The sequence below is a fragment of the Callithrix jacchus genome, chromosome 4, assembly GCF_049354715.1.
Source record: "Callithrix jacchus isolate 240 chromosome 4, calJac240_pri, whole genome shotgun sequence".
Lineage (NCBI taxonomy): Eukaryota > Metazoa > Chordata > Mammalia > Primates > Cebidae > Callithrix > Callithrix jacchus.
The window spans coordinates 6771635-6796591 of NC_133505.1; the positions used below are offsets into that span (position 1 = coordinate 6771635).

The 24957-nt window shown below is 39.6% G+C and overlaps 1 protein-coding gene across 10 annotated transcripts in view; it reads left to right on the forward strand.

The window, feature by feature from the left end:
• LOC128931694 (uncharacterized) overlaps positions 1–24957 on the forward strand; it is an 818901-nt gene that overhangs the window by 179435 nt on the left and 614509 nt on the right. The window contains exon 8 of one of the 10 annotated variants that reach the window (XM_078368199.1): positions 1430–1950. The exons of the other annotated variants lie outside the window; for them this stretch is intronic. The gene's annotated coding sequence lies outside the window, so the exon portion shown is untranslated. Of the gene's footprint in view, positions 1–1429; positions 1951–24957 lie in introns of those variants that run through there. 10 annotated transcript variants of the gene reach the window in all.

Consider the following 24957-nt stretch of genomic DNA (forward strand, 5'->3'; position numbering starts at 1 on the left):
GGTTTAAAATATAAAAGTTAGTTACTCGGCTTTGGGGATCTATAGGGTCAAATTGCCTTCTTTACCTTCTGCTTCCTCTTACGTGGTTTTCTCGCCCCTGCGTGGTAAATCGCACTTCTTTTATCCTCCTCTGACGGTTTTCACTAGAAGTGGCTCTCCACAGCCTTTTGCACTGGCTCTTCCTTGTGCCTGGCACACATTTTGTTGGCACCATCTCATTCCTGATGCATCATCAGCTTCCATTACTTAAAACAAGACTTTAATATTACAATGACATAATGTTGCATATGTGTCTTATTTGTTACAATCTTTCTTAGATGATTGCATTTCTGTAACATTACCACTGGGATAGGAACTCTGTCTTGTTTATCAGTGTATTCCAAACACTTAGCCTGACAGGGGGTAGGAAACTGAGCCCATTTGATGCTGTTGTTGACAAGTAGGGAATATGGATGTGCACCAGAAGTTTCCACAAGTACATGGTTATCAACTGTGATACATGCTACATGGCAAATACCTCGGAGCTTTAAGGACATCTCATAGGGGATTAGAGATGGCTTAACTAAGAAAACAGTGTTTAATCTGATAACTGAAGTAGTAACAGTGTGTGCCTAGTAAAGGCAGACAGCATTTCCCAAGTGAAGGGGAGGAGTTAGCATGACACCTTCAAAGAGCTAAATGAAGTCCAGTGTGGCTAGAGCACAACACGCGAGCAGAAGATGGAAGCCGAAGGGAAAGGACAGTGTACATAGCTTTTCTCTCCTGGGGGGATCGCAAACCCTCGGTGTGGGAGGGAGGGTGTGTGTGTGTGTGTGTGTGAGAGAGGAAGTGGGGAGGGGAAGAGCAATATCATTTTTTCTTTTTGTGGTGTCTCCAGTACAATGGCTAGCAGATAGGAGCTCAGTTACTGATTGTTAATGAGGCAGAAGGGGCTTGGAATGAGTGCATCTTTCCAAAGCTACCTCACACGCAGCATCTATTACCACAGTATGAAAAAGAGCTCTTTCTGTAGGGAGTGTGACTTCCACCATTGTTGTGCAGTCATTGGATGTGTCTGGAATTCCTTCTTCAGCACATCTTCATCAGTTACATTCTATTCCTTATTTCTTACAATCTTAACTTTTAGAAAATGTGTCCAAAGGGCTGAAGGGGACAATTTGACTAACGAATAGGATTTAATGAAAATTAGACTTTGCTTTATCCTATAGAAGAATTACCTATTGTCTATTTTCAGAGGCAAAACAAACTCTGGTTTGTGGTTTCATTAAGGGAAAATGCTCAAACTACCACCAAAATACTTTGCTCTGAATTTCATTTATTTCTATTAGAAAAAAATCTCAAATAGTCAAAGGAATTTGTTTAGAATGAAACAAAATGAAAATGAAATGCTTTCCTCTTAAATCACACGTTGAATTTTCTTTGAGTTTAGAGTTCTTTGAACATGCTCTTGGCTAGAAGATTCAAGAAGATCAAGATTCAAGATAAACATGAGAAAAGAATGGAAAAATCCGATAGACTTAGGATTTAGTAAGACTAAGCATTTTATAGTAAGTTGTGCTTTAAAAGTTACTAGTTATTTGAAAGCAGAATATGTTAAAATTCAGCAAATAAAAACTTACTTTCCATTATCCATTTATCTTAACATATGCTTCACTTGGTCATTGCTATGAAGGTCAAATTGGCTATAGTCAAGAAATGCGTTCTAACTAGACAAAGTGGAATCACACTCTCCAATTGCCATGTTTAATTTGTACTTTACACCTTAACATTCGAAAGGACAGAATGTTATTGTACTATGAAGCTGGTGTTGATGAGCTCACCCGGTTCTATACAACGCTTTTGTACAGCATTTATTGATTTGACTGGCTTTAAAGATTGTGCCCTGAATAATACTTCAATGAAAGGGAGAAGTAGTTAGAAATGTTCTTACTATTTTTCTTGAATGTGAAGTTTCAGGGTTTAAAATAGTCTTTTATCTTATATCCATTTTAAATTACTTAAAAAAATCCACTGTGCCAAGTGCTTATTGAGAATTTTAAACATAGATTTAAATTATCAGTTTATTTTGTGGTGTTACTTTATTACACATATTGTATTCTTTTTAAAGTGCTGATAGTGATAGAAAAAAGTAATTAGAATATATCATATAATTCTTATTAAAATACTTCTTAAAACTAATGATGGTTACTGATACCTAAGTTGGATTAATGCCAGAATAGGGAACCTTGAAAAATGATACTTTAATTATGAACTTAATTTCCTAACCCATCACTTACTTCATTCCCCTGTGTTCCTTTTTTATTTTGGTACGACAAAACCTTTGGCATACAAATCTTGGAGAATAGGTCAGGGTACATTATCAACCCACCAAAGCATATTAATAGATAGAAAAATCTGACTTATGAAGTAGTGTGATGGACCAGAATTGATTCAAATCATATGTATGTAAGTACAAGTAATTTTTGTGCCCAGGAGAATGTCTTAGTACTTACAACCTTTTAGAACTGAATGGCAATATTTGTAACTAGCTTGGAAATAGGCCTTTTACATCTGGATAGAAAGATCAATGCTTTTCACTGAAGTAAATACCATAGGTACAGGAGTGGCTGACACGTGGTGACTGCGTAATCAATCAGCTCTTTATCCTTTTGCTATAGCACCAGTTCTTAGTATGTAGTTCTCTGGTCAGCAGCATCTGCATCAGCTAGGAACTTGTTAGAAATGCAGATTCTCAGCCCCTACCCCATACATACTGAATCAGATACCACCAGGATGGCAGGGGGGGTGGGTAAAATTTAACAAGCTCTCCATGTGATTCTCATGCATGCTAAAGTTTGAGAATCTCTATTTGAGAAGTTTAAATGTAGTATGATTTTGTTATTTTTTAAAGGATATCCCTTAAGAAAAATGAATCTTCTCTGCTCGTTTTCTCGGCAACACTTTCCTAACATAAGCTAACATTTTGTGACAATGTGTTTTGTCACCAACGTGTTCAGCACAATGCTAAGCTGTTAAGAGATGATCTCAATCATTGCTAACATGTACTATTAATATGCCCATTTTAGAGATAAAAACACTGGAGCTTTAAGAAGCCAGAAAGGTTTGGGCATGGGGGGTCACGCCTGTAATCCTAGCACTTTGGGGGGCCAAGACAGGTGGATCACTTGAGGTCAGGAGTTGCAGACCATCCTGGCCAACACGGGGAAACCACCTCTTTACTGAAAATACAATAATTAGCTGGGTGTGGTCGTGGATGCCTGTAATTCCAGCTACTTGGGAGGCTGAGGCAGCAGAATTGCTTGAGCCCAGGATGGGAAGGCTGCAGTGAGCTGAGATGTCACCACTGCACTCCAGCCTGGGCGATGGAGCACGAATTCATCTTAAAAAAAAAAAAAAAAATGAAGCCAGGAAGTTGTTGAAGGTCACCTTGCTGGCAAAGGTAGGTGGTATTGAAACCCAAGCAGTCTGATATTTGATCTTCATTACTATTCTAGAACGTTCTTCATTATTGACTAATTATAGCACAGGCTATGCTGGCAAATCTATTAGATTCCCATTTACACACAGATCTTCCCAATCATAATCTAAAATTGATAGTTCAATATACAATTCCAACACATACTCCTGGGAATAAAAATACAAAGCACAACCTCCTTCTTAGGAGGCAGAATTCATGACTGGAGTTCCCAGTTGAAAAATCCCAGGTGAATTATGTCAGTAAATATTCTGAATTATTAGCCCCTGATTTTTATTTATTGGATGAAATGTGAAAAATGATAGAATGAGAGGGTTCACCTGAGAAGAGTGTGCTTAGGAAAACAAGATAGATGGCGAGGAGAATGTAAGGGACAAAGCCTCTGTTCTTCATCTTCACCTTCCCTGACTGTTCATATTTACAATCCACTCTCACCAATTTAGTGTAGTGTCCTTGGAATTTCCGTGCAATGCTGAGTGTGTCCTCTGTCACTTGTCAACGACTAGCAGTGATGTTGGAATTCCGATGGGGAAAAAGATCCAATTATATTTGGGGGCACTTCAGGTCTGTAATAAGTAGCAGAATTAGGCTGTTATCACACTGTGATGAAGCTCTCCTCTGCCATCAGCAGCTTGCCTTAGAGAACCTCATCAGATATCCCTAGCAGGTCAACTCCTCAATTGCACGTTTAAAGCATAGGACCCTACAGGGCACAAGAAAAGGCTTTGAACGATTGACTGTAATCTTCTTTTTAATGTTATGTTTTCCCCAGGATAACACCTAATTGCTTTGTAAATGGTCCCTTTTTTTTTTTTTTTTTTTTTTTGCCTTCAACAATGTTGCACAAAAGGCAATTACAGATTATTTTTATTGTGTAAAGTACATTCTTAGGCCTATTTCCTTCCATTTTTATTTATGCTGCCAAGTCATACAACTTGTATAGCTGCAGTTGTTACTCCTTGTCATCTTCCAAGTTATGTCTTTTATTCGTTAGGATTTTCATGTGCTTTGAAGAGGTCAATTACTGGGTGACCGCGTCAACTACACTAACATGACTTGCTATAAAGGTAGAGAAGGGAGGCTTGCTCACTTTTAATTAATTGATGTCACTCTCAATGCATAGATCTCTAAGACTGAAGAGCAGCCTTGGTAGAGAATTTGGAAATGGTGAAGGCAGGTACTTTTTGGCAAGACAAGCAAGATGCTGCAGTAGCCTTCCTAGAAGTTACTAATTCTTAACTGCTGCTTCAATTTCAGAGGGAGAGTTACTCCTAAAATGCAGAGTGCACCTTCCCTCTGAGCAGCACGGCAATCTGTAGCAGCATGTGGGCTCCACACATGAGATCTGCAGGAAGATAGCCTTATTCGTAGGTCTGAGTCCCCTCTCTCTCACAGGTCATTGGTGCTGTTTTTTCGTGATGACATTTTTCTCACTGCAAAAGCCTAGCTTCCTTCTTAGCTCTTTAACTAAGATTCATGACTATATTCTGCCTACTTCGGCTTGTGAGCCTGTATTTTATTATTGGAAGAGTTCATGAAAAGGGAATTTGGGGTCTTCGCCTTTGTAATTAAAAACATTGCTGAGATTATACAAGTCATGTTACTTTGCCTTTAAGTAAAATCTAATTGTTACATTAAACAATGTTTGTCTTCTTCGCATAACTTTTTCTTGGTGACTGAATGGCACTATAGATATTTGTGACATTCAAAAATAAGAATGAAACTGTTATCTGTAAAGAAACTGCATTTTAAGAGATTTTGCTTTTTGATTTGTTGGCTACTGTGTTTTGTTTGCATTTGAATAGTAAGGAAAAACAACCTTGATACGTTGAAAAATTAATCTGAATTTCAATACCTTGTTTTAGATACTCATGCTGAAACCTGTATTCTCTATGTCTTTAACATATGGTTAAGGCAGTTTTGGCTGGACATGTCAACATACTTCCGCTTAGGCATCAGAAGGTTTCGGGGAAGTCGGGTCTACAGATGGCATGACTTGGACTCTTGTGCAGGCTGTATATATAGCCAGATGCTTGCCTTTGTCCAGTCACATAACTGCTCTGGCTTGTCTTCTTTCATGCATACATTGAGGGACTCCTGTGAGATGCTCTGAAAGCAGTGTTTTAGATCTCAAGTTCTGAGTTGCTTTTGTATGTCCAAACATGGCAGAAGTCCTAATAGGCTAAAAGCTAATAAACAATCCACTTGAGCAGGATGGTGTTCTTGTAGTGCCACGCTCCTTGCAGAGTTTACTAATTAAGCACACGTGCCCTTTTCACAGTGCCCAGGCCAGATCAGCTCGTTCGCTATTGTCCATGAGTGAGGTAAGTACGTGATTTATAGAATTTCCAGCAGTTAAATAAACAGGATGATTGACCAGAAAGCTCATTTCTGACAAGGCTGCTGAAATAGTGTGTCAGTATTCATCAACATATTATCAATTTCTTCACAAAAAATGAGTGCTGCAAATACTTTGAAGTGTCCTTCCAATCATTTTATCAAATATTTTCACTTTTTATAAACAAATCAATTTTAAATGTTGAGTTATATATCCTGTTTTGTTCTGTCAAGATTCTTTTTACAATCTCAAATACTGCTTTTGTGCCCGTTTTACATGTAGTCCATCTTACGAGATTTTGTTCCTAATAGCTGAGTTCCAGTATTAGTACTTGCTGATTACTTTAAATATGTGATTTCATTTCACGTTTACAATAATGCTATGAAGAAGGTATTATTACGGTTGCTATTTCACAGAACTGGCAACTAAACATTAGGAAACCTAAGTGACTTGCCAAAGGTCATTCAACTATTAAGTGTGAGGCAACTTCGCACTTAATACCTTCACATGGAGGGCATGTGACTGGTTCATTGGTCCATAGCAACTACTCTGAGGAGTTAATTTGTATCGTATAAAGAATAAAATCTATTCCACTAACTTGTGTTAGAGACTCCTCATTTTTATCAATTTTATCTGAAATATTTGCATAATTCAAGAACATGGCCATTTGATCTCATATAACTCCTTTAATTTTTCTGTGTCTTGGTGATTTTTTAACCTTCTAAAAAATGGGTGGTATGTTCATTATCTATCTTAAAGGATTGTTGTGAAGATTAAAACAATACATGTGGAACTACTTTGGAAACTGTAACACCAACGTACTTTGAAATTCCTTTCAGCAGGAATTTCAAAGAAGTGGCTTTTAAATGAGTCTAAACTGGGATAATTTGGCAAAAAGAAAATCCAGGCAGTTAAGATCAACTTTTGTTCTCTTGAATGTATCAGATTTTTCCTTGACCTCTAGATTTCTATTTGAAGATAAAAAGACTCCTAAAAACAAAACGATTTCAACAAGGAATGAACTAAATCATGAAAGTTCACGTATCACAAAGGATTGAAGCATTCCTGTAGCAAAGGTTTCTCAGTTGAAATGTGTGCTCAGTCCTCAAATGCACAGGCCCTTGCAGGTTCTAGGACCACAACAAACGGGTTTGAACCTTGTCAAAGCTAACCTATGATCATCTGTCATAAAGGTTGGCTAACAGGTCCCTAAATAGGTGTGAAGAATATCGCGGAGGCTCAGAGATAGAAAGAGACTTAGTGAAGGTTGACCAGCTGGCTAGTGGCAGAGCTGGCACTAACTAAAGCCTGCCTCTAACTAAACCTTACTATTTAACAGGGGCTAGCAGGACACCACAGATCACAGATGAGTAACGTGAAGAAGCCAGTGCCTTTGTGCTTGGAAGGAATCAAGTGGGTGTTTGCGTACAAGTTGCAGAGGGTTTTTTCTTCCATCCTGATCTTCGCAGAAATATTTCTGGGTTTCCTAGAAGTTCATCCTAGGTGCGACGAGCCTGTTTCCTTCCTCTCCTGATCATTACTGCAATACCGTCCTCCTGATCTCAAATTCACTTTGTATATTTCTTGGCCACTGGGCATATCATTTGACATTTGTTTATACTTACCTGCATTTTCCATCTTCCAAGCTTACGTACGGCACACAATAATGTAAATCCTCAGCTGCTGCCTGGCATTTGGGCACCTTATTTACTGTGCCATACCTCCCCCGCTGTTATATAATCTGCAAATCTTGCTCTCAGTCCCAAGTCATTTGTCTACATAATTAAAATATCCAGTCAGTTCCAACACTGATCCGTTTCATGTGTTTCACTAGTCATCTCTTTTCCAGACAGTGAATATTTTTCTTTTGTTTATTTTGCTTCTTGGAAGGAGAGGGTGCAGAGCAGGCTCAGATGTTCCAGAAGCCTAATTTGCCTTCTTTAAAATTGTAAAGAACCACAGGTTATTGTCCACCTAATAACCCAAAATTATCTCCCTTCCTTTTTTTTTTTTTTTTTTTTTGAGTTTCACTCTTGTTACCCAGGCTGGAGTGCAATGGCGCGATCTTGGCTCACCGCAACCTCTGCCTTCTGGGTTCAGGCAACTCTCCTGCCTCAGCCTCCCGAGTAGCTGGGATTACAGGCACGCGCCACCATGCCCAGCTAATTTTTTGTACTTTTAGTAGAGACGGGGTTTCACCATGTTGACCAGGATGGTCTGGATCTGTTGACCGCGTGATCCACCCACCTCGGCCTCCCAAAGTGCTGGGATTACAGGCTTGAGCCACCGCGTCCAGCCGAACCACAGCATTCTTCATGTTGACTTATTTGCTCAGTGATTTCTGATACGGTTCTTTTTAATGAAAAAAATTCTGGCCAGTAATTAGAGTAAAAAATACATCCATGGCAGCTTGATGACGGGGAACCATTTCACCCGCTTGGAAGTCTTAATACTGAAAATAAGACTTGAATACATTATCACCATGTGCGAGAGTGCTTATTGTTCGCCTTTCTAATGTCATGTAGGGACTGTTTCTGGATAGCAGATATTGCATTAGATAACTAATTGTGAATTTTTAATGGCAATGAAGCTGTTAACTAGGGGCCTGACTGCATAGGGACCTAGAGTGCACTAACTCTCACAGACATCTGGCAAATTGCTTCCCAAACAGCTATTGCATGGCTGGGAAATTCTCTGATGTTTGAAACTTTCTGCTAGTTGCATGGGAGTACTAAACAGTGTAAACCAATGGGGCTGTCTTCATTTGTAAGTACAAATGTCTGTGTGGAGTTGTTTATAGCACCCACACCCATGCAAGCATTCCCCAATTTCCTAAACTTCTCTCACCTGCTTAGGTGTGTCACAGGCATCCGATAGCTGACATTTGAAATTGTTTTAAAACAAGGTGTGCCTTTGGAGTAGGTAATACATTGATTTAACTGAACCCTGATATGTAGGAGAGTTTCTTTCCAAAGTGAAGAACTGTCACAGCTTTGAGAAGTGTCATGGACGTAGGGAAAAAAGTCAGAGGGGTGAGGTGGGGAAGGGGAAAGATAAACCTCGCATATTATGTGATAGGTTTTCCTAGACACAGGCTTCATTATTAAGGAAGTTCAAGGCTCTACATAAACCACTACATTACGCACAGTGCTATTTGAGATTTAACCTTCTACCTTTGCAGAATTCACCTTTGCATTAAAACTCGTAAGATCAGCCTACTCGGCGTATAGACTTGTCCAGAGGTTCTGGTCTCCAAAGCTGAAGTGTGAAAGGCAGGAAAAGATAGATGAGGTTCCATTTTCCCCAGTATCTCCCCAGTTCCCTGCCCCGTGTTTGCTCTCTGAAGAGAGAAAAGCCATGCACCTTTGTATGTCTAGGGACAAGAGATGCTACTTGTAGAGTCATTGCAGGCTCTGTGAATCTTCTAAAGGTTTCACATAGGCAGAGCCAACAGTGTGGATGAAAATTCTAAGGGGTTATCATCCCAGGAGGTTTGAGTTGAGGTAGTACTTCGTTTTTCTCTGATGAGGAACTCGGTTCATTTCTAAAGTTTTTCCTGAAATTGTCAAGGCCCCAAATAGAGAACAAGCCAGTTAAGAAGCTAAGTGCTTCACCAAATAAATAAATACAAGTCTTAGAAACGTAGTTTATTTGATCATTTGAAGTATTTAATTGTGGGCAGTGTCTCACTCAGCTGGCACATGTTCAAATGGCCATGCCAATAGTTAAAAATATGAACATTATTATTTTTGTTAATTTTTAAATTGACATACACAAAAAATTGAATCTTTTTGTTTATAGTTCTGTGAGTTTTGACAAATAGTCATGTAACCAAACTCACAATCAAAATAAAGAGCTGCTCATTATTTGAAAAACTCCCTCACCTTGCCCTTTGGTTTTATGCTCTCTCCTGACCCTTCATCCCTGACAACCACTGATGCGTTCTCTTCAACTACTTGGCCTTCTGTGCCTGGCTTATTTTTTTTTTTGAGACGGAGTTTCGCTCTTGTTACCCAGGCTGGAGTGCAATGGCGCGATCTCGGCTCACCGCAACCTCTGCCTCCTGGGTTCAGGCAATTCTCCTGCCTCAGCCTCCCAAGTAGCTGGGATTACAGGCACGCGCCACCGTGCCCAGCTAATTTTTTGTATTTTTAGTAGAGACGGGGTTTCACCATGTTGACCAGGATGGTCTCGATCTCTTGACCTCATGATCCACCCGCCTTGGCCTCCCAAAGTGCTGGGATTACAGGCGTGAGCCACTGCGCCCGGCCCGCCTGGCTTATTTTACTGAGCATAATGACCTTCAGGTTCATCCATGTTCCATAGGTCGCAAATGGTAGGTTTTTTTTTAAGGCACAGTTGTATTCCACTGTATGTATGTACCACAGTTTCCTTATTCATCCACTGATGAACATTTATGTTCATGGTTTCATGTCTAAGCTATTTTGATAATGATACAGTGAACATGCGAGTGAAGATATCTTCCTGAATTCCTGATTTCACTTTTTTGGATTTATACCCAGAAATTAGACTGCTAAGTCATACAGTAGCTCTGTTTTGAATATTCTAAGACATTTTCATACACTTCTCCATAGTGGCTGTACCAGTTTTCATTCTGACTGACAGTGTGCAAGCTTTCCCTTTCTTCACATAATTACCAACGTTTGGTATCTGTTTTATAAATAGCCATTCTATCATATCACTCAGTGAGGTGCTGCCTAATTTTGTGGTTTTGATTTGGGGAATGGGAGTGTTGAATACCTGCTCATCTACCTGTTGGCCGGTTTTTTGTTTGTTTTGTTTTTTGAGATGGAGTTTCGCTCTTGTTACCCAGGCTGGAGTGCAATGGCGCGATCTCGGCTCACCGCAACCTCCGCCTCCTGGGTTCAGGCAATTCTCCTGCCTCAGCCTCCTGAGTAGCTGGGAATACAGGCACATGCCACCATGCCCACCTAATTCCTGTTGGCCATTTTTATGTTTTCTTTGTTACAATTCTATTCGGTATTCTGGCCATTTTAAAATCAGGTTATTTTTTTTGCTACTGAGTTGTAGGCTTTTCTTACGAATTTTGGATATTAACCATTTATCAGATACATTGTTGACAAATATTTTCTCGCGTTTCATAGTTGCATGTTTGTTTTCTTTGCTCTGTAGAAGCTTTTCAGTTTGCTGTGATCCCACTTAACTATTTTTCTTTTGTCACGTGTGTCTTTGGTGTCATATCCAATAAATAATTGCAAAGGGAATATTAATAAGCTTTTTCTTTCTAGAAGCTTTATGGTTTCAGCTCTTACATTTAAGTCTTTAATCTATTTTGAATTAATGTTTTTGTATGGTTTATAATAAAAAATCCAGTTTCAGTCTTCTATATTTGGATATCCACTTTTTTCAATGCTATTTATTGAAGACACTATTCTTTACCCATTGTGTATTTTTGACATCTTTGTGGAAGATCAGATGACTGTAGGTGAAGAGGTTTATTTCTGGACTTTCTAATTCTTTCCATGTGGGTCATATATCTGTTTCGGTGCTAGAACCATACTCTACTGATTACTGTAACTTTGTAATATATTTAGAAATCAAAAAAATATAATGTCTCTAGCTTTGCTGTTCTTGCTCAGGATTTCTTAGACTATTCTTGGATTTTTTTGTGGTTTCACATGAACTTTAGAATGCTTTTTATTTTGGTGAAAAATAACACTGGAATTTTAATAGAAATTGCATTGAATCTGTAGATAGCTTCAGTTATATAGACATTTTAGCAATAATTCTTCCAACTGATGAATATAGCATGTCTTTCCATGTGTGTCTGCTTTACTGTTTTATCAGTGTTTTATAAATTTAATGGATAAGTCTTCACCCCCTTGGTTGTTTATTCCTAAATATTTAATAAGATTTAACACTATTCTAAATAGGATTATTTTCTCTTTTTTTATATTTTATGGCATTTTAGGTTCTGGGGTACATGTGCAGAACATGCAGGATTGTTGCATAGGTACATACATGGCAATGTGGTTGCTGCCTCCATCGCCCTGTCACCTATATATGGCATTTCTCCCTGTTATCCCTCCCCATCCTCCCTATCCCCCACTGTTCCTCCTCTATTGTCCCCCCACCAGACCACAGCGCGTGATGCTCGCCTCCCTGTGTCCATGTGTTGTCGTTTTTCAACACCTGCCTATGAGTGAGAACTTGCGGTGTCTGATTTTTCTGTTCTTGTGTCAGCTTGCTGAGAATGATGGTTTCCAGATTTATCCATGCCCCTACAAAGGATACAAACTCATTTTTTTAATGGCTGCATAGTATTCCATGGTGTATATGAGCCACATTTTTCCTGTCCAGTCTGTCATCAATGGGCATTTGGATTGGTTCCAGGTCTTTGCTATTGTAAACAGTGCCACAGTGAACATATGTGTGCATGTGTCTTTATAACAGAATTATTTGTAATTCTTTGGATATATACATGGTACTGGGATTGCTGGGTCAAATGGTATTTGTATTTCAACCTCCCAGAGTGTTGGGATTATAGGCGTAAGCCCCCGTGCCCAGCCTCAAACATTTTTAAGAGTGTAAAGGTTGCCTGAGATCCAAAAGTCTGAGAACAGCTGGGGTAGAGAGCTGTTGACAGGAAAGGCCTAGAAATGTTGGTTAGCCTCAGGATAAGCTAACAAGCTGAGTAACTACTGTTGACTGAGGTGTTCCTGCTTTTGGCTGTGACCCTGCCTCTTGGTCTGCAGCATTAGAGATGCATCCCACTCAGTTCTTTTTTCTAGAAGTTTCAGTCCCTGTCCTTCTCTTTGGGGATGTTAGTTGCTGAAATAGCAAGAGTGAATTGGAAATGATTCCATTTCTGACCAGCAAAGGTGCACAGAACATAAATATTGAATGTCATTGTTTATTTGGCTGGGAAAGTATCTCTTGCCTGGCTTTTGTAACATGCTCTGTTTTCCAGGGAGTTGTATTTTCTCAGGAGACTGGACTCCGATAGTTTAGTTGTTTTTTGTCTGCTGTGGTTCAGCACATTTTAGAAGGGCCAAGGCAGCATTTTTTCATTTGTCCACTAAATTTCTTACCCTGAACAAAGAGCCTCAGGAAAGAAGAAACACAGCTGGGAACACAGATGCTCCAAATGATCTCAGTTTGGAGCATGTACCTGCTGTCCTCTTCAGAGCCACAGTCTCTCAGGAGGGGATGGCTCCGTTGAGATGTGTGAAGGTTTGAGGAAGACAAGGATTTTAGAGAAGAAAAAAACCAGTTTTTCCTGCTACTCTCCCACTGTTCTTACTGAGTCTATTTAAAGTCTCACAATTAGGATGCACATATGTTTTAAGAATTTTTTAATTTTTATTTTTGAGATGGAGTTATGCTCTGTGGTCCGGGCTGAAGTACAGTGGTGTAATATCATTTTACTGCAACCTCCACCTCCAGGATTCAAGCAATTGTCCTGCCTCAGCTTCCCAAGTAGCTGGGATTACAGGTGCTGCCACCATGCCTGGTTTTTTTTCTTTTGTATTTTTAGTAGAGATGGGGTTTCACCATGTTGGCAAAGCTGGTCATGAACTCTTGACCTCAAGGGATCCACCCACCTCGGCTTCCCAAAGTGCTGGGATTACAGGTGTCAGCCACTGTGCTGGGGCTTGTTTTAAGAATTTTAAAATTACAATTGAATACTAAAACTAAAATTGTTCTGTGGTCCTGGAACTCTTAGTAATACTGAAAAGTGAAAGAATGAATTGAAGAAACGGAGATCAAGTTAATCCTATGCATTTGGGGACAGATTTATCTTGATACAACCTGTTTACTCATGAAGTTTTATCTAGCTATCACATTTTTTTTGCTGAGTGGTATGACTTAATGCCCTTCCAATCCTATGGGCTATAGAGCCTAGAAACCTTGATTTAAGTCCCACGTTCGTCATGTGGTAACAGCGTGACACTGAGCAAGTCACATTTGCCTTCTGACTCTTTTTTGACTTATTTCCTAAATGAACTTGGGATAATACTGACTTCAAAAGGTGATTGTCAACTGCATTAAATACATTGGAAATAATCTTTCTACGATAAAGCATTCATGAGACACAACACTTTTAAAGTAGTCTTACTGTCCTGTGTCAGTTTTGATTCAGTCATTGCTCTTGCTGTAACTCGACCTGGTAAATTTTATTTTGAGTCTTAAGGAGAAAAGATGTCAACTCTTTTTGGATCTACCTGCTTGTGGAGTGGACTTGGACATTGTAAAATTAAGGTTATAACTTTCAGGAGTTCCCTTAAGTTGAGCAGTAGAAAAAAGCTCTAGGTAGGCTGGAGTGCAATGGCACAATCTCGGCTCACTGCAAACTCCGCCTCCTGGGTTCAAGCAGTTCTTCTCCCTCAGCCTCCAGAGTAGCTGGGACACAGGTGCGCACCACCACGCACAACTAATTCTTGTATTTTCAGCAGAGACAGGGTTTCACCGTGTTGACCAGGATGGTCTCCATTTCCTGACCTCATGGTCCACCTGCCTCGGCCTTCCAAAATGCTGGGATTATAAGCATGAGCCACTGCGCCTGGCAAAAGCTCACTTTCTAGTGTTTCACTGTTTACTGTAACGCTATGCAGAAGGGAAAAGAGACAAGATTTTGTTTGTTTGTTTGATTTGGAGTCTCACTCTGTGACCCAGGCTGGAGTGCAGTGGTACTCTCGGCTCAATGCAGCCTCTGCCTCCCAGGTTCAAGGAATTCTCCTGCCTTAGCCTCCCTGGTGGCTGGGATTACAGGAACATGCAACCATGCCTGGCTTAATGATACGTCGATATATTTTTTAGTAGGGATAAGGTTTCACTGTCTTGGCAAGTCTAGTCTTGAACTCTTGACCTCAAGTGATCCACCCATTTCGGCCTCCCAAAGTCCTGGGATTACAGGCATGAGCCACTGTGCCCAGCTGGAGACAAGGTTCTTATTTTGAGAAGTGGCATATATTGTTTGGTCTTTCCCAATGTGGCTTCTTTTCCAGACAGCTCTGTACACGGTGGAAAGATGCCATCTGTGTCTCATTTATGGCTTTTGTTATTTTGTTCACCTAGGAATATTGGCATGCATTTTATGTGTATGTTTTTCCTTCCTATCTAGTAATTAAAAATAAGATATTGCTGGAAATGGTCTGGTAATGCTCCCTCCGCTCCATTTTTTTTTTTTTTTTTTGAGATGGAGTCTTGCTCTGTTGCCCAGGCTGTAATGCAGTGGCATGATCTCGACTCACTGCACCTTCTGCCTCCTGGGTTAAAGCGATTCTCCTAACTCAGCCTCCTGAGCAGCTGGGACTACAGGTGCACACCACCATGCCCAGCTAATTTTTGTATTTTTAGTAGAGATGGGGTTTCACCATGATGGTCTACCATGTTTTTGATGGATTCTTGTCCCATGATCTCAAGACAGGTGATAGTGTTTTTCACTGAGATTGTGTGAGGCTGTATTACAATATCTGTGTAAAACTTACCTGCTTGGATCTAATAATTCCTTTTGAGATGTTAAACTCAACAGAAAAGCTGATGTGGTGGGAGGGAGAGCTGCACTTGGGTATCACCTGTCATAACCCACACCGGGGTCTTTCTGATGGCTCAGGGACTTTAACAACTGAGAGCATAGAGGCCTGTGAGACAGCTTGTGGAGATGTCAAGCAAGCATGCCTGTGCATGTTTCGTGGATCCTGCCTAACTTACAGAAGTGGCGTATTTGTGAATGCCAGCATTTAATCTTTGTAAGTGACTTTGAAAGAAAACAATTTATTTTTCACAAGTTAAAGATGCTGTGATGTTCGTGTTCCCTCAAAATATATATGTAGAAATCCTAAATCCCAAGATGGGAGGTGATTGGGTCATGGGGGTGGTGCCCTCATAAATGGGATTAGTGCCTTTATAAAAGACATCCTAGAGATCCCTTGACCCTCCATCAGGTGAGGATGCAGGGAGAAGGTGCTCTAAGGTATTTTGCTATGGCAGCCTGGATGGACTAAGGCAAGAAAAGAAATCGATTGTTGCCTTTATGTTTGATTTTAGTAACTGGTCTACCAGGTTCGGAAGAACGGAGCTCAGGCAGATGGAGTGTACTTGTAAAGCAGTTTTAGAGAAACAGTTGTTCCCTGTTAAAATACAGTGGAAAGAGCGCGTGTTTTGTTGGAGTCAGATTTCCGTGGACTAGATTCCCGGCACTGTAAGTGGGTCTTGAGCAGCCTCTGAAACCGCTGTTTCCTTGACTTCAGAAAGAGCTGAGAAGAACCTGTGTGGGAATACCTACCTAGCTGTTTTAAACGTTGAAAGTGTTTCTATGAAAGGAGTATCTAGCTCAGGGTACACAGAGCGTATTTGACCCTCCACAATGAAGTTATTGCCAGTGCTGAATGGAGGGGCTTGGTTCAGTTATTATATTTTGTGTATTAATATACCAGTTTCTCAAGGAGCACTCTCCTCTAAAGCCGTAAAAATGAAAGTTTTTTTTTTTTTTTTTTAAGAGAATGAAAGAAGCACCTCAAAGACAAATGGTCCTTTTTTTAAGGAAAGGCTTATAAGATGGGCTACTGGTGGAGAATACATTGCCTCCAGCAAAATTTGATTTCGTCCACCCTGAATTGGGCTCTCAGAGGAAGTGTCAGGCTGGGGAACTTCTGGCCACTAGAATGATCTGCATATGAAGAAAAATGCGGTGAGGAAGTGGAAGGAATTAGAGGAGGAAGACGAGAGATGCTCATTTTTCTTACTGATATGACATCTTTATATATCAGCTCAGTAGTTCCTTTCCTCCTGGATTTAAAATGTCAATATGGCCGGGCACAGTGGCTCAAGCCTGTAATCCCAGCACTTTGGGAAGCCGAGGCGGGTGGATCACGAGGTCAAAAGATCGAGACCATCCTGGTCAACATGGTGAAAACCCGTCTCTACTAAAAATACAAAAAATTAGCTGGGCATGGTGGCGTGTGCCTGTAATCCCAGCTACTCAGGAGGCTGAGGCAGGAGAATTGCCTGAACCCAGGAGGCAGAGGTTGCAGTGAGCCGATATCACACCATTGCACTCCAGCCTGGGTCACAAGATCGAAACTCCATCTCAAATAAAAATAAAATGTCAATATATTCTGGTAGCAAAAGGGAGATTAAATCACTGTTGGCAGAGGTAGAAGTCTAGGAGGAGGTAAGTCTTCGCTAGTAAAACTAGACAAAAGAAAAGATGGATATTTGAACTATCTCAATAGTTTCTGTAATTTTTAAGATTATACTTCAACATTCAAGCAAGGATTGTTTGCACCTAGTTAAAATTTTCTAATAGTTAAATCTTTCCTACTGAAAATTCCAACTTTTCATTGAAGAAAAGCTGTTGGTAAGTTAATAATACATGACATATATATTCCTATATATACTCCTGAATAATGTCTCTCTCCCTCCCTCTGTGTGTGTGTGTGTGTGTGTGTGTGTGTGGTCTTATCAAGGCTCGGGCAAGTGGTAAAAGTGCAGCTCAAGATGCAGTGGGCTGAAGCAGTGTCAGCGCACAGTAAACCTACTTCACACATTCTAGAGGCAAAATTCAGTCTTCTGCTCTTTTCTCTGAGATGTCTCAAATGTGAAAGGGAAAGTTAAGTTTAAAATTTGGAGACGCTTCAGCCATTCTCGTAGGTTATTGGCAAAGTATTCGAAGTGAAACACATGATGATAATTGTTCAAAGTTAACAGCAGGCACAATCTATGAATAAAAAAATCAGCACTGACTCTCAGTCCAGGAAGAGGCTTTATAGGTATTTACTTAATCCATGGATTTTTGTTTCCTCTTTGAAGGGTCATCCACCCTTGGATGCCATCACTGGAGAGGGCACCATTTTGAAGACAGCTCTGGCTTGAAGGGAGGGACACATTAAACACACTTTTCCTTGGATTGTCTCACTTCATTCAATTATCTGGTAGATTTGGCTCCATAGCTCTTTAACTTAACCGGTGTCATTCTTGTAAGTTTTCTACTTTGATGCTCCTTTTACATTAAACAGTATCTGATCATGGTAGGCTTGGCTTCATTTGGCTGCTGATGCTTCGCTCAAGGTATTCTGCTTCCTGGAATACGGAAACCTCCCTTGGGAATATTGCAGTTACACTCATTCGTGCTTTTGATGTGCTCATTTCCATGTTAGGAAGTAGATAGACTCTTGAAGTTCGGCTGATGCAAAACTACACGGAAGAATGAAAGATAGGGATGTTGGGGAGAACTTGTGTGAAGGGGCCTTTTGCTTTAATTGCTTGTCTGGAATCAGTGGTAATTGTAGCAGCACAGCCAGAGTGAGGCTAAAGTTTTGTCTTTACAGCATTGTGGAGAGAGACACAGAACGTTGAGAGTACCAGTTGGGCACAGCAAGCAACGGGGAAGTGATCTTTGTGTAGGGTCAGGGTGTAGGATTAAAATTTATATTGTACTCCATGAAAAATGTATTAGTTGCATTAAGTAGTTATGAGGTGGTTCTGTGAATAAAAAACAGAAGTTTCTGTGACAAAAAATGAATGTGTTACATGGTACTACTTAGGTTTACTGGTTATTCATCAGCTTGTGAAATACAGTGTCGGTAGTCTTCACATCCAGAATGAGTTGGGGTGCTTCATTCATTAGTAGGCTTTTCTTACTGCTAGATTGCTTTCCTGTAAAATTGTTAAGTGCCACCTTGAATCTCAGTAAAGATAAATTTTAAATTCCTAAATTCATGTCAATTCTCCTAGGTAAATCACAAATGCAGACATCTGAGTAATTTTTATTCCTGTGCTCAATAATTGAAGTTGGAAACACTAGTTCTTTTAATGACTTTCTTTTGCTAAATCTGAGATTGCTTATTAGTGACTCAAATATGATTGTTGCTCCCTTTATTCTTTTCTTATTGAGCCATCAAAGAGTTTTGCTGAAGGCTTCTCAATTTCCCTTGCTACTCTTTTTTTTTTTTTTTTTTCCTCCTGAATTATGGTGTAAGTCAACTGGGTCCAGTGCTTTGTCAAATTGAATAGTTTTAATTGCCTTATTTGCAATGGGAAAATCCTTTAATATTTTGCTTTGCCCCTCAAGAAATTATATTTCCAGCCATGTGACATTTCTCTCTCCTTCATTTATGAATAACAAGATGAGGCCACATGCTTAGACCTCTAGTTATAGATGTTACCATTTTCCGTTTCTTTCTCTTCCCTGTCTTTCATTCCCATATCCTTCCTCTTTATCTTTTCATCTTTCTTTAAATAAAATCGGTCAGTGAGCCATATTTCAATTGTGTTCTTTCTGTCTCTCATTGTATTTTTCGAAGGGGATGGAGATTTCACCCAGCAATGCCACTTTGTTTTCTCTCCTGCTAGATCACCTTCGTGATAATTCTGAAGTCAGTGTCTTCCTGCACTGAGAAAAGGAGTGTGGTCAAGTCACTTTCCAGTAATTTCTTTCTGTGACCTCAGATGCCTTCATTAAACCAATCACATTTCACTCTCTTCTGCTCACTTGCTAAAGTCTGATTGGTTTTAAATAAAATTGACCTTTTATAATATGCTTTAAAGCCCTGGTGCCCATCTTTTATTTTCACATAAATCATTAATTTTTTTCTATCAAAAACCTTACATTGATCATAACTCAATGGAAAACAATTTTCATCATAGCTATGCCCAAAATATGCCCTTTTATACTTAAAATTGTACATTTTTTCAAAAGGATCTCTTTAAGATTTTAAAAATGGGCTTATACATATTCAAACCCTACATTATGAACACTGTCTATTAATAGCACCAAAGTTTCAGTGTCATAAAAGTGTATCTGTCCTTTTTCTTGGCTTGATCAAAGCTTTATGACTTATTTCTTGTTTTAAAATTCTATAAAAGTCTTAATTTTAATGTGCCTTCCTTTAAACATGTTCTTTAAGTATCCACTCATCCTTCCTCAGCTGTAATCTTCCCTGTTTGGACTTAATTCAGACACAGATTTCAATGATAAATACTTGTCACACACATGATATTCCTACCTATTTAAGTGCTTCTCTTAGACTTCTGGATGTGGCTGTTTTAAACTTAAATTTAATATTTTAAACAGAACAAAATGAAACCATGTTGTATTTTAGTTTCCTAGGCCTACTGTGACAAATGACTACAAATATGATGGCTTAAACCACAGAAGTTTATTCTTCCACAGTTCTGGAGGTCAAAAGTTCAAGCTCAAGGTGTTGGGAGGGTCGTGCTGCCACTGGAAGATGGAGAGGAGAATCGTTCCAGCTTCTTCTCCTTCTGAGTGTTCCTTGTCTTGTCATAGCATAACTCTACTCTCTGGCTCTGTCTGCTTAGGACCTTTTCTCTTTCATCTCTGTGACCCAAATCTCTCTGCCTTTCTCTTAAAAGGACAACTATCCATTGGATTTAGGGTCCACCCAAAATCAAGGATGATCACACTTGGATATTCTTAAGTTGATGACATTTACAAAGACCCTTTTTTTCCAAATACGGTCACATACACAAGTTCTAGGGGTGAAGATGTGGACATATCTTTCTGAAGCGATGCAATCCCTTGCACTCCAACATGACAACACACTGTCCCTTCTACTTTCAACTATTCCCATTTGATTTTCAGTGTATAAGTTGGAAGTCTTAAAGTTTAGAATATTAGTATCCTGTAGAACAGCAGATTGTACATAAGATTATATATGGAAATAACATACATACACACACATACATGTGGAAATGACATAAATCATATATGATCTTACAGTTTCTAACAGTATTTTACACATACTTATAACTTGGTGAGAATGCGCAGCTGGCACTCTTATGAAGTTAAAGAGGTCTTGTTTTATAAACGACAAAAGGTCTAATTACTCCAATCAAATATAAAAATTAAACACTTCATTAACGTTTAAATTCTTTTAAATTACTTTCAAATTATCTATTTTCTTTCAATGTTGACAGCAATTTTTAAAAGTAGAATATTCTTAATTTATTTTTGAAAACAAGTCTCGCTCTGTTGCCCAGGCTGGAGTACAGTGGTGGGATATTGGCTCATTGCAACCTCTGCCCCTTGAGTTCAATTGGTTATCCTGCCTCAGTCTCCCAAGTAGCTGGGATCTCAGGTGCATGTCACCATGCCCAGCTATTTTTGTATTTTTAATAGATACAGGATTTCACCATAGTGGCCAGGCTGGTCTTGAACTCCTGACCCCAAGTGATCCACCCACCTCAGCCTCCCAAACTGCTGGGATTACAGGCATAAGCAACTGTGTATGTCCATTATTTTTTATTTTAAAGAGGAGGAAACAAACTCTAAGAAGTTAGGTTCGTTAATATCTTATGGCTATTAGTGATGAAAGAAGAGCCTACCCCCAGGTATTTGATGCTGAGTTCTGTGCTCCCTGCACTGTACAGTATTACTGTTTAATTCACATCAAATGAAATATACAAATCATCTATAAAATAGCAACATGTAGGTTTATCGTCTTGGGAGTCAGTCATTTATGTGATTAGTGAAATTGCATCTATGTTATTTAGTTTAATCTTTGTTGAAGAAAGTTATTTAATATTTATTTTACCGAACTTAAAAAGATGGTCAGTCTTAGGCCTTTGCTTCAGTTTTTTTTTCCAAAATAGCCTAGTCATTTTTTATTTTTACAAATTTTAATTTTTTTTAGAGTTAGAATCTTGCAATGTTGCTTAGCCTGGAGTGCATTGGTTATTCACAGGCATGATCATAGCACAGTAGAGCTGAAACTCTTGGGTTCAATCAGTTCTCCTCCCTTAACTTCCCAAGTTGCTGGGTCTACAGGCCCACAACACCAAGCCCGGCTGTACATCAGAGTTTTAATTGATCTAGATCAGTTAAATCTAGATCAAGCATTGTAAACCAGAGAGTAAACGTTTGCGAGTTTGCAGTACGTAGTCTCATTGCAGTTACTCAACTCTACCGTTGTAGTGCAGGAGGCAAACAAAAAAGAATGAGTGTGACTGAAATTAAAACTTTATTTATAAAATCATGTGTTGGGCCAGATAGGACTCATGGGTCACAGTATGTTTTCTCTTGACCTAGCTCAGTGGTTACTAAGTGGGTGTGTAGACCCTGGAAGTTAAAAACGGTCTATTGGCATATTAGAAGAAAACATAACTTCTACTGGTATTTGGTTTTATAAAAAAAATAAGAACATAAGTTTTGTTCATGAATGTAATTTATAAATACATCAAAAATGAGGAAGTGTGTGCCTAGTATTTTACTGGTCAGGTTTGGAGATGATGCCCTGTAGAAGTAACTGGGAAGTCTAATGGCTCACAGGTTTATCCTAGCAAAAACTAGCATACATTGTTAGAGGTAAATTTTACTCTGTAGAACATTTATTATTAAAATCTTGTTGTAACTAACTGGTCACCCAGTTAAATTTGTCATAGTTTGATGCCTGTTCTGTGTTGAAACTTTCAAGGCACATTTTGCCACAAAAATGTTACAGGATACGTAGATGAATTATTTGTCACAATTAAAAACTTACTGCCTTATATTCCTGGCATAAAATATTTTCTGGAATAATTTTTACACTATTACTTAAATGCTTCCAGCAGATGTTTGTTTTTGGTACTCACAGGGAGGTAGGAGAATTTATTATAATGTTAATCTGGTTTTATTCCCTATGTTTTCCCTTCTCTTTCCTAGCTTATTTTAAAATGGTATCCATACTTTGTAATTTCTTGCTGCTGTGATTTTAGCCAAAAATAATTAGGCAGAAATATGAGAATATTGAGAAGCAGCACAGGATTAAAGAATATCTGAGCTTTTATAAATGTCTTTGGCTATTCCACCTATAGTATAATACTTCCTCCGGGCTGCTGTAAAAAGGTACCGGGCCGGGCACGGTGGCTCACGCCTGTAATCCCAACACTTTGGGAAGCTGAGGTAGGTGGATCTCGAGGTCAAGAGATCGAGACCATCCTGGTCAACATGGTGAAACCCCGTCTCTACCAAAAATAGAAAAAATTAGCTGGGCATGGTGGCGCGTGCCTGTAATCCCAGCTACTCAGGAGGCTGAGGCAGGAGAATTGCCTGAACCCAGGAGGCGGAGGTTGCGGTGAGCCGAGATCCCGCCATTGCACTCCAGCCTGGGTAAGAAGAGCGAAACTCCGTCTCAAAAAAAAAAAAAAAAAAAAAAAAAAAAAAAAAAAAGGTACCACAGACTGGGTAGTTCCAAACAACGGAAATGTATTGTCTCACAACTCAGGAGGCTGGTGTTGGCAGGGCCATGCTTCCTTCAGTCCTGTGGGGTAGAATCCATCTTTGCCTCTGCTAGCTTCTGATGACGATTGTCTACGCTGAGCATTCCTTAACTTGAGCTACGTCACTCTAATCTCTGCATCGGGTGTTACATGGCTTCTTCCTATATGTCTTTGTCTTCACGTGGTCTTCTCCTTTTATAAAGAACTCCATCCTAATGACCTCATCCCAACTCGATTAGATCTGTAATGATCTTATTTCTAAACAGTCATATTTACAGTACTGGGTGTTAGAACTTAGTGTATCTTTTGGGGGAGCATAATTCTTTCTAAAACACGAATGATTAGGGAGAGAAGAGAGATTTTTTTAAGAAGCAAGGAGGACAGGGAGGAAGATTCTTCAGGACCAAGAAAGGGATATGGGTCTGTTGGTCATGTAAAAAAGCGAAAGATTGGCTTATCACACTAGAGAGTAGCTGTATGGTGCAGTGGGAGAGGTGGGACCTCCTTTATGCCCATCAGAAGTCATCTACTCATGGAAGAGGCACTGAAAATCAATAGGCAAAATGAATCATCTGGTTGACATAAAACAGCGTTTGTAATTAACCATCCCAGTTCTGGCAAGAAAGGCACATTTACAAAATGGTCAAGGAGGTGGAGATGGGGACTATGCATGGGTCACAGCATGGACTTTCACCTACTAAAGATGATGGAGTTTCTGCCACCTCTGATTTCTACACTTGCCAGTAGTAGAGACCAATGCTTAGCTCCTGGGATGATACCAGTTACTGAAAAGAGCAACTGACGACTCCATGGTGAGTTGACTGCAATGGCACCTTTCATCCTGGAAGAGCAAGTGCTTTGTTCTCACAGAAATGGACATCTACTCCCTGTATGTTTTCATTAACCTGACTGTAAGGCCTCTATCAATACCACTAATCTGGCTGTCTCAGAATGGCTGATTATCAGATATGGGATATCACACCTCCTAGTAACCAACCAGCGAAACAGCCTCCCAGAGAAGATGAGGGATCCCCTGGTTCCATCAGATTTTGTATGACACAGAAGATGCCAGCTTGAGAGAGCTAAAGTATGGCTTGCTGAAGATGCAGCTGAAGTGTTGGTTTAGTATGGATATTTCTTTAATGTTCTTAGAAATCAATGGCAATATTAATTTGCTTACCTTCGCAGGAATTTGCAGTATTTTGGAGATGGGGGTGGTAATCTTGTAGCATGTGATTAATTCACTGCAAGGAAAGGCAAAGCATTCTTCAGTACATGTTATAAACATTGAATCACATACTTTGATGTGTGCTATTTCTCTATTGAAAATAATTAATTTTGGAACCAAGGGGCAGAAGTAGGACAGATGTCATGTACCATTATTCCCAGTGTTCCATCAGGAGTTTTATGCTTCCCATCCCCATAATTGTGGCTCTGCAGGGTCAGAAGTCCTATCCGTAAAGAACGTTCACTGTGGGACATACCAAGTTTTTCACTAACGTAAGTCCCATCTGCTTCCCAGACACTTGGAGCTTCTTGTATCCAGGGAGCAGCAGGCAGGAAGAGAAGCCAGTATCCCATCAGTGGTAATTGACCCTGATGACTGTTACGCCATGCAGTTAAGGGAGAATATGTGTGGGACTCAGATCTTACCTCTTTCAGGGGATCTGCCTCAAGTTTTAAGCCAAGCACGTGTACTTTTGAGGCAAGCCCCACCCAATTACTAAGCAGGGCATCATACAAGAGTCTAGCAAGTTCTATTTACTAAAGGACTCTTCTTATGTACAATATTTTTTCTGGAGCTTCTATTTGGATTGACAGAAATTTTTTCAGCACTGCATTACTGTCTGATTTCTTCTTCCTGAAAATGCTTCTACCCTTGTATTTCTGCAGATGCTTTTTTTCCCCTCTACTCAACCATTTTCATTCCTATCTTCAT